We start from the raw sequence: 7859 nt of genomic DNA on the forward strand, positions 1-7859 counted from the left end.
GCGTCCGCCGGACGTATCTGGTCTAGCCAGCGTCCACAAGAAGCCCGACCACACAAATATGGCACCGCGCTCGCCGCCCTGCTCGTGAGCCTAAAGGCAGCGAGTCACAAATGGGTTTCAAAGGCGTGCGACCGTCGGACTTATCTGGTCTAGCCAGCGTCCACGGCAAACCTGGCCAAACAAATGTGGGACCGCGCTCGCCGCCCAGCTCGTGAGTCGAAAGGCAGCGAGTCACAAATGGGTTGCAAAGGCTTGCGTCCGCCGGACGTATCTGGTCTATCCAGCGTCCACGGGAAACCCGGCCACACAAATGTGGCGCCGCGCTCGCCGCCCAACTCGTGAGCCGAAAGGCAGCGAGTCACAAATTGTTTCAAAGGCTTGCGTCCGCCGGACGTATCTGGTCTAGCCAGCGTCCACGGGAAGCCCGGCCACACAAATATGGCACCGCGCTCGCCGCCCATCTCGTGAGCCTAAAGGCAGCGAGTCACGAATGGGTTTCAAAGCCGTGCTACCGTCGTACGTATCTGGTCTAGCCAGCGTCCACGGGAAACCTGGCCGCACAAATGTGGCACCGCGCTCGCCGCCCAGCTCGTCAGCCAAAAGGCAGCAAGTCACAAATGGGTTTCAAAGGCTTGCATCCGCCGGACGTATCTGGTCGAGCCAGCTTCCACGGGAAACCCGGCCACACAAATGTGGCACCGCACTCGCCGCCCAGCTCGTGAGGCGAAAGGCAGCGAGTCACAAATGGGTTTCAAAGTCTTGCGTCCGCCGGACGTATCTTGTCTAGCCAGCGTCCACAGGAAGCCCGACCACACAAATATGGCACCGCGCTCGCCGCCCAGCTCGTGAGCCTAAAGGCAGCGAGTCACAAATGGGTTTCAAAGGCGTGCGACCGTCGGACGTATCTGGTCTAGCCAGCGTCCACGGGAAACCTGGCCACACAAATGTGGCACCGCGCTCGCCGCCCAGCTCGTGAGCCGAAAGACAGCGAGTCACAAATGGGTTTCAAAGGCTTGCGTCCGCCGGACGTATCTGGTCTAGCCAGCGTCCACGGGAAACCCGGCCACAGAAATGTGGCGCCGCGCTCGCCGCCAAACTCGTGAGCCGAAAGGCAGCGAGTGACAAATGGGTTTCAAAGGCTTGCGTCCGCCGGACGTATCTGGTCTAGCCAGCGTCCATGGGAAGCCCGGCCACACAAATATGGCACCGCGCTCGCCGTCCAGCTCGTGAGCCTAAAGGCAGCGAGTCAAAAATGGGTTTCAAAGGCGTGCGACCGTCGGACGTATCTGGTCTAGCCAGCGTCCACGGGAAACCTGGCCACACAAATGTGGCACCGCGCTCGCCGCCCAGCTCATGAGCCGAAAGGAAGCGCGTCACAAATGGGTTTCAAAGGCTTGCGTCTGTCGGACGTATCTGGTCGAGCCAGCATCCACGGGAAACCCGGCCACACAAATGTGGCACCGTGCTCGCCGCCCAGCTCGTGAGCCGAAAGGCAGCGAGTGACAAATGGGTTTCAAAGGCTTGCGTCCGCCGGGCGTATCTGGTCTAGCCAGCGTCCACAAGAAGCCCGACCACACAAATATGGCACCGCGCTCGCCGCCCAGCTCGTGAACCTAAAGGCGGCGAGTCACAAATGGGTTTCAAAGGCGTGCGACCGTCGGACGTATCTGGTCTAGCCAGCGTAAACGGGAAACCTGGCCACACAAATGTGGCACCGCGCTCGCCGCCCAGCTCGTGAGTCGAAAGGCAGCGAGTCACAAATGGGTTGCAAAGGCTTGCGTCCGCCGGACGTATCTGGTCTAGCCAGCGTCCACGGGAAACCCGGCGACAGAAATGTGGCGCCGCGCTCGCCGCCCAACTCGTGAGCCGAAAGGTAGCGAGTCACAAATTGTTTCAAAGGCTTGCGTCCGCCGAACGTATCTGGTCTAGCCAGCGTCCACGGGAAGCCCGGCCACACAAATATGGCACCGCGCTCGCCGCCCAGCTCGTGAGGCTAAAGGCAGCGAGTCACGAATGGGTTTCAAAGCCGTGCGACCGTCGTACGTATCTGGTCTAGCCAGCGTCCACGGGAAACCTGGCCACACAAATGTGGCACCGCGCTCGCCGCCCAGCTCGTGAGCCGAAAGGCAGTGAGTCACAAATGGGTTTCGAAGGCTTGCGTCCACCGGACGTATCTGGTCTAGCCAGCGTCCACGGGAAACTAGGCCACACAAATGTGGTGCCGCGCTCGCCGCCCAACTCGTGAGCCGAATGGCAGCGAGTGACAAATGGGTTTAAAAGGATTGCGTCCGCTGGACGTATCTGGTCTAGCCAGCGTCCACGGGAAGCCCGGCCACACAAATATGGCACCACGCTCGCCGACCAGCTCGTGAGCCTAAAGGCAGCGAGTCACAAATAGGTTTCAAAGGCGTGCAACCGTCGGACGTATCTGGTCTAGCCAGTGTCCACGGGAAACCTGGCCACACAAATGTGGCACCGCGCTCGCCGCCCAGCTCGTCAGCCAAAAGGCAGCGAGTCACAAAAGGGTTTCAAAGGCTTGCGTCCGCCGGACGTATCTGGTCTAGCCAACGTCCACAGGAAGCCCGACCACACAAATATGACACCGCGCTCGCCGCCCAGCTCGTGAGCCTAAAGGCAGCGAGTCACAAATGGGTTTCAAAGGCGTGTGACCGTCGGACGTATCTGGTCTAGCCAGCGTCCACCGGAAACCTGGCCACACAAATGTGGCACCGCGCTCGCCGCCAAGCTCGTGAGTCGAAAGGCAGCGAGTCACAAATGGGTTTCAAAGGCTTGCGTCCGCCGGACGTATCTGGTCTAGCCAGCGTCCACGGGAAACCTGGCCACACAAATGTGGCACCGCGCTCGCCGCCCAGCTCGTCAGCCAAAAGGCAGCGAGTCACAAATGGGTTTCAAAGGCTTGCGTCCGCCGGACGTATCTGGTCGAGCCAGCTTCCACGGGAAACCCGGCCACACAAATGTGGCACCGCACTCGCCGCCCAGCTCGTGAGCCGAAAGGCAGCGAGTCACAAATGGGTTTCAAAGGCTTGCGTCCGCCGGACGTATCTGGTCTAGCCAGCATCCACAGGAAGCCCGACCACACAAATATGGCACCGCGCTCGCCGCCCAGCTCGTGAGCCTAAAGGCAGCGAGTCACAAATGGGTTTCAAAGGCGTGTGACCGTCGGACGTATCTGGTCTAGCCAGCGTCCACGGGAAACCTGGCCGCACAAATGTGGCACCGCGCTCGCCGCCCAGCTCGTCAGCCAAAAGGCAGCAAGTCACAAATGGGTTTCAAAGGCTTGCATCCGCCGGACGTATCTGGTCGAGCCAGCTTCCACGGGAAACCCGGCCACACAAATATGGCACCGCACTCGCCGCCCAGCTAGTGAGCCGAAAGGCAGCGAGTCACAAATGGGTTTCAAAGGCTTGCGTCCGCCGGACGTATCTGGTCTAGCCAGCGTCCACAGGAAGCCCGACCACACAAATATGGCACCGCGCTCGCCGCCCAGCTCGTGAGCCTAAAGGCAGCGAGTCACAAATGGGTTTCAAAGGCGTGCGACCGTCGGACGTATCTGGTCTAGCCAGCGTCCACGGGAAACCTGGCCACACAAATGTGGCACCGCGCTCGCCGCCCAGCTCGTGAGCCGAAAGGCAGTGAGTCACAAATGGGTTTCGAAGGCTTGCGTCCACCGGACGTATCTGGTCTAGCCAGCGTCCACGGGAAACCCGGCCACACAAATGTGGTGCCGCGCTCGCCGCCCAACTCGTGAGCCGAATGGCAGCGAGTGACAAATGGGTTTAAAAGGATTGCGTCCGCTGGACGTATCTGGTCTAGCCAGCGTCCACGGGAAGCCCGGCCACACAAATATGGCACCGCGCTCGCCGACCAGCTCGTGAGCCTAAAGGCAGCGAGTCACAAATAGGTTTCAAAGGCGTTCAACCGTCGGACGTATCTGGTCTAGCCAGCGTTCACGGGAAACCTGGCCACACAAATGTGGCACCGCGCTCGCTGCCCAGCTCGTCAGCCAAAAGGCAGCGAGTCACAAATGGGTTTCAAAGGCTTACGTCCGCCGGACGTATCTGGTCTAGCCAGCTTCCACGGGAAACCCGGCCACACAAATGTGGCACCGCACTCGCCGACCAGCTCGTGAGCCTAAAGGCAGCGAGTCACAAATAGGTTTCAAAGGCGTGCAACCGTCGGACGTATCTGGTCTAGCCAGCGTCCACGGGAAGCCTGGCCACACAAATGGTGCACCGCGCTCGCCGCCCAGCTCGTCAGCCAAAAGGCAGCGAGTCACAAATGGGTTTCAAAGGCTTGCGTCCGCCGGACGTATCTGGTCGAGCCAGCTTCCACGGGAAACCCGGCAACACAAATGTGGCACCGCACTCGCCGCCCAGCTCGTGAGCCGAAAGGCAGCGAGTCACAAATGGGTTTCAAAGGCTTGCGTCCACCGGACGTATCTGGTCTAGCCAGCGTCCACAGGAAGCCCAACCACACAAATATGGCACCGCGCTCGCCGCCCAGCTCGTGAGCCTAAAGGCAGCGAGTCACAAATGGGTTTCAAAGGCGTGTGACCGTCGGACGTATCTGGTCTAGCCAGCGTCCACGGGAAACCTGGCCACACAAATGTGGCACCGCGCTCGCCGCCCAGCTCGTGAGCCGAAAGGCAGCGAGTCACAAATGGGTTTCAAAGGCTTGCGTCCGTCGGACGTATCTGGTCGAGCCAGCATCCACGGGAAACCCGGCCACACAAATGTGGCACCGTGCTCGCCGCCCAGCTCGTGAGCCGAAAGGCAGCGAGTGACAAATGGGTTTCAAAGGCTTGCGTCCGCCGGACGTATCTGGTCTAGCCAGCGTCCACAAGAAGCCCGACCACACAAATATGGCACCGCGCTCGCCGCCCAGCTCGTGAGCCTAAAGGCAGCGAGTCACAAATGGGTTTCAAAGGCGTGCGACCGTCGGACGTATCTGGTCTAGCCAGCGTCCACGGGAAACCTGGCCACACAAATGTGGCACCACGCTCGCCGCCCAGCTCGTGAGCCGAAAGGCAGCGAGTCACAAATGGGTTTCAAAGGCTTGCGTCCGCCGGACGTATCTGGTCTAGCCAGCGTCCACGGGAAACCAGGCCACAGAAATGTGGCGCCGCGCTCGCCGCCAAACTCGTGAGCCGAAAGGCAGCGAGTGACAAATGGGTTTCAAAGGCTTGCATCCGCCGGACGTATCTGGTCTAGCCAGCGTCCATGGGAAGCCCGGCCACACAAATATGGCACCGCGCTCGCCGTCCAGCTCGTGAGCCTAAAGGCAGCGAGTCACAAATGGGTTTCAAAGGCGTGCGACCGTCGGACGTATCTGGTCTAGCCAGCGTCCACGGGAAACCTGGCCACACAAATGTGGCACCGCGCTCGCCGCCCAGCTCATGAGCCGAAAGGAAGCGCGTCACAAATGGGTTTCAAAGGCTTGCGTCCGTCGGACGTATCTGGTCGAGCCAGAATCCACGGGAAACCCGGCCACACAAATGTGGCACCGTGCTCGCCGCCCAGCTCGTGAGCCGAAAGGCAGCGAGTGACAAATGGGTTTCAAAGGCTTGCGTCCGCCGGACGTATCTGGTCTAGCCAGCGTCCACAAGAAGCCCGACCACACAAATATGGCACCGCGCTCGCCGCCCAGCTCGTGAGCCTAAAGGCGGCGAGTCACAAATGGGTTTCAAAGGCGTGCGACCGTCGGACGTATCTGGTCTAGCCAGCGTCCACGGGAAACCTGGCCACACAAATGTGGCACCGCGCTCGCCGCCCAGCTCATGAGCCGAAAGGAAGCGCGTCACAAATGGGTTTCAAAGGCTTGCGTCCGTCGGACGTATCTGGTCGAGCCAGCATCCACGGGAAACCCGGCCGCACAAATGTGGCACCGTGCTCGCCGCCCAGCTCGTGAGCCGAAAGGCAGCGAGTGACAAATGGGTTTCAAAGGCTTGCGTCCGCCGGACGTATCTGGTCTAGCCAGCGTCCACAAGAAGCCCGACCACACAAATATGGCACCGCGCTCGCCGCCCAGCTCGTGAGCCTAAAGGCAGCGAGTCACAAATGGGTTTCAAAGGCTTGCGACCGTCGGACGTATCTGGTCTAGCCAGCGTCCACAGGAAACCTGGCCACACAAATGTGGCACCACGCTCGCCGCCCAGCTCGTGAGCCGAAAGGCAGCGAGTCACAAATGGGTTTCAAAGGCTTGCGTCCGCCGGACGTATCTGGTCTAGCCAGCGTCCACGGGAAACCAGGCCACAGAAATGTGGCGCCGCGCTCGCCGCCAAACTCGTGAGCCGAAAGGCAGCGAGTGACAAATGGGTTTCAAAGGCTTGCGTCCGCGGACGTATCTGGTCTAGCCAGCGTCCATGGGAAGCCCGGCCACACAAATATGGCACCGCGCTCGCCGTCCAGCTCGTGAGCCTAAAGGCAGCGAGTCACAAATGTGTTTCAAAGGCGTGCGACCGTCGGACGTATCTGGTCTAGCCAGCGTCCACGGGAAACCTGGCCACACAAATGTGGCACCGCGCTCGCCGCCCAGCTCGTGAGTCGAAAGGCAGCGAGTCACAAAAGGGTTGCAAAGGCTTGCGTCCGCCGGACGTATCTGGTCTAGCCAGCGTCCACGGGAAACCCGGCGACACAAATGTGGCGCCGCGCTCGCCGCCCAACTCGTGAGCCGAAAGGCAGCGAGTCACAAATTGTTTCAAAGGCTTGCGTCCGCCGGACGTATCTGGTCTAGCCAGCGTCCACGGGAAGCCCGGCCACACAAATATGGCACCGCGCTCGCAGCCCAGCTCGTGAGGCTAAAGGCAGCGAGTCACGAATGGGTTTCAAAGCCGTGCGACCGTCGTACGTATCTGGTCTAGCCAGCGTCCACGGGAAACCTGGCCACACAAATGTGGCACCGCGCTCGCCGCCCAGCTCGTGAGCCGAAAGGCAGTGAGTCACAAATGGGTTTCGAAGGCTTGCGTCCACCGGACGTATCTGGTCTAGCCAGCGTCCACGGGAAACTAGGCCACACAAATGTGGTGCCGCGCTCGCCGCCCAACTCGTGAGCCGAATGGCAGTGAGTGACAAATGGGTTTAAAAGGATTGCGTCCGCTGGACGTATCTGGTCTAGCCAGCATCCACGGGAAGCCCGGCCACACAAATATGGCACCGCGCTCACCGACCAGCTCGTTAGCCTAAAGGCAGCGAGTCACAAATAGGTTTCAAAGGCGGGCAACCGTCGGACGTATCTGGTCTAGCCACCGTCCACGGGAAACCTGGCCACACAAATGGTGCACCGCGCTCGCCGCCCAGCTCGTCAGCCAAAAGGCAGCGAGTCACAAATGGGTTTCAAAGGCTTGCGTCCGCCGGACGTATCTGGTCGAGCCAGCTTCCACGGGAAACCCGGCCACACAAATGTGGCACCGCACTCGCCGTCCAGCTCGTGAGCCGAAAGGCAGCGAGTCACAAATGGGTTTCAAAGGCTTGCGTCCGCCGGACGTATCTGGTCTAGCCAGCGTCCACAGGAAGCCCGACCACACAAATATGGCACCGCGCTCGCCGCCCAGCTCGTGAGCCTAAAGGCAGCGAGTCACAAATGGGTTTCAAAGGCGTGTGACCGTCGGACGTATCTGGTCTAGCCAGCGTCCACGGGAAACCTGGCCACACAAATGTGGCACCGCGCTCGCCGCCCAGCTCGTGAGTCGAAAGGCAGCGAGTCACAAATGGGTTTCAAAGGCTTGCGTCCGCCGGACGTATCTGGTCTAGCCAGCGTCCATGGGAAGCCCGGCCACACAAATATGGCACCGCGCTCGCCGTCCAGCTCGTGAGCCTAAAGGCAGCGAGTCACAAATGGGT

The sequence above is a fragment of the Urtica dioica genome, chromosome 1, assembly GCF_054948205.1.
Source record: "Urtica dioica subsp. dioica isolate 48M chromosome 1, U.dioica_male_clone48M_v1_H2, whole genome shotgun sequence".
Classification (NCBI taxonomy): domain Eukaryota; kingdom Viridiplantae; phylum Streptophyta; class Magnoliopsida; order Rosales; family Urticaceae; genus Urtica; species Urtica dioica.